Genomic DNA, 2,533 nt, shown 5'->3' on the forward strand with positions numbered 1-2,533 from the left:
ACAGAAATATTTAATAAATAAACAAATTTAAAAAAAAACAACAGAAGGACAGGACTGCTCCTAGGTATGGTGGAGGAGAACGTTTATTGTAGATAAAAGGAAAAGCATAGTCAGAGGCAGGGACATCTGGGTGAGTCCAGAGGGAACATGGCCAGGCTTAGCTGGACTGTGTGAGAAGAGATGGGAGGGGAGAGAAGCCATTAACCATGACTGTCCTTAAATTAAAGAATAGACAAAGAAAATGTGGTACATTAACACAATGCAGTATTTACTACTCAAAAGTTTAAAAAAAAATGACATCATGAAATTTGCAAATAGATGGAACTAGGAAAAATATCATCCTAAGTGAGATAACCCAGATCAAGAAAGACAAACATGGTACGCACTTACTTTAAGTGGATATTAGCTGCTAAGTGAACGATAATCATGACACAATCCACAAACCCAGAGAGGCTAAGTAACAAGGAGGCCTGTTGTGGAGGGAATACATCTCCCTGGGAAGGGGAAATAGAATAGGCTTCCCCTGTGAAATGGAAGAAGGTGGCATGGGAATTGGAAGGACCAGGCTGGGGGAGGGATGATTGGAAATGGAGTGCATTTGGAGGTAATGTGGAAAACTAGTACAGAAGAGGCTGCGTGGATACAATGGTGACCCTATCCAAAACTCCTAGTAAATGGAGCATATGGAAACTGAACCACCCATCTTCTGTAACCAGGCAAGGCTTCCAGGGATCAGTTTGGGAGCCCAACCCAGTCACAAGCCTTAGACCTACAATTTATACTAACTACAAGATATGCAATGGTGGCTCAGAGCTTGTGGGAGAGACCAGCCAATGACTGGTATATCATGAGACACACACAATAAGAGAAAGCCTTAGCCTAGCACTGCCTAAAGACCAGGAGGTGGAGGGGGGGTAGTCCAGGATAGAGCCAAACATGACTGACAAAATAAATAAATAAGTCAATAAATGGATAAATGGAATTATTCCTAATGATGCTCTACCATATTCATGACTTAGGGCCTAGCCAGGCTGTCATCAGAGAGGCTGCCTCCAGCAGCTGATGGGAGCAGATTCATAGACACACAGCCAAACATTAGACAGAGAGCCCAGGTTGGAGTTCTCCACCAGGCTCCTTAGAGCTCTGGGGAACCCCATAGATGAAGAGAGGAGGAATTGTAGAAGACAGAGGGGTCAAAGACATTGAAAGAGCAGGGCCAGGGGAATCAACTAAGCAAGGCTAATGGGGTTGTATGGAGACCCAACTGTAATTGCGAGCCTGCGTGGGTCTGTGCTAGATCTTCTGCATATATTAATGGTTGTTGGTATGGTATCTTGGGGAGGGGTTCCTGATATTGGGAATAGGGGTGCCCTTGTCTCTTCTGCTTGTTCTTGGACCCCTTTTCTTCTAATGGGTTGTCACACCCAACCTTGATGTAAGGCTCTGTATCTAGTCTTATTGTATCTTTTGCCATGTTCAGTAGATGTCCCTCGGAGGAAATAGAGGTGGGAAGAAGTGGATCGAGGGGAGAGGTTGGAGGCACTGGTAGAAGAAGTGGTGGGAGGGGAAGTGTGGGAACTGCAGCCCCGAGTTGATATCCCTACCCCCATTTGAGGTGCTTATCTGCAAGGAAAACATAATAAATTCCCTCTGCTCCTGGAGCAGGGAAGGAAGGAATTTTAAGTGCATGGTGACCAGTCCTTGATCCCTTCCAGGATCAGGTTACAGTCCCTTCGCAGCCCCCTCCTCATTTGGTACCATGGTATAAAACCAGCCCAGCAGACAATAAAGAGAAGCTGTTCCACCTCAAGCTCGTGCTCTGTGTATTCGTTCAACCTGGACACCCTCCGCCGAGACTCTTGGTTCCAGCCCGTGCAGCGCGGCAGGGAAGCTGCTTTTGGACATATTGTAGGAGAGAAGAATAAATAAAAAGTTTTAATAAATATATAAAATAAATTATTAATAAAAATGATTGTCGGTGTAGCAGCATTAGGAGGTGGGGTCTTTAGGAGTGGTTTACATCTTTACCTAGATACCCATTTCTTTTTCCTAAGAAGGAATTGGTGCTGGTAAATGTAAGATGATTTGTCTCTTCTCTTTTCTTTGCATGTGCATCCTGGCATTGGAATATAGAAGATGCGTGCTATCCATGTATGTCATTTTACTGTGCTTTCCTTTGTTGAGATTAGCAGGTATCACATTTACAAATTAAAGTTTTAAGTCTTTGTTTCTTTACAAAAAACTTTCTTTTTTAAGTCTTTGTTTCTCATCCACCTTGCTCCACTGAATAACTCCCACCAGCTCTCATGCAAATTAAACTCAGTGGACCACACAGGAAAAGAAGGTAGGAAGGGAGACTTATTGAGAAGAGTACCAATGGGAAAGGAAAGGGCTAAGAGAGGAAAATGGGATGTGAAAATTACCAAAATTAATTATATAATACTGACGAATATCTTGCATATCACCATAGAACCTTCATCTGGTGATGGATGGAGATAGAGACAGAGACCCACACTGGAGCACTGGACTGAGC

Source organism: Microtus ochrogaster, chromosome 16 (genome assembly GCF_000317375.1).
Source record: "Microtus ochrogaster isolate Prairie Vole_2 chromosome 16, MicOch1.0, whole genome shotgun sequence".
Taxonomy (NCBI): domain Eukaryota; kingdom Metazoa; phylum Chordata; class Mammalia; order Rodentia; family Cricetidae; genus Microtus; species Microtus ochrogaster.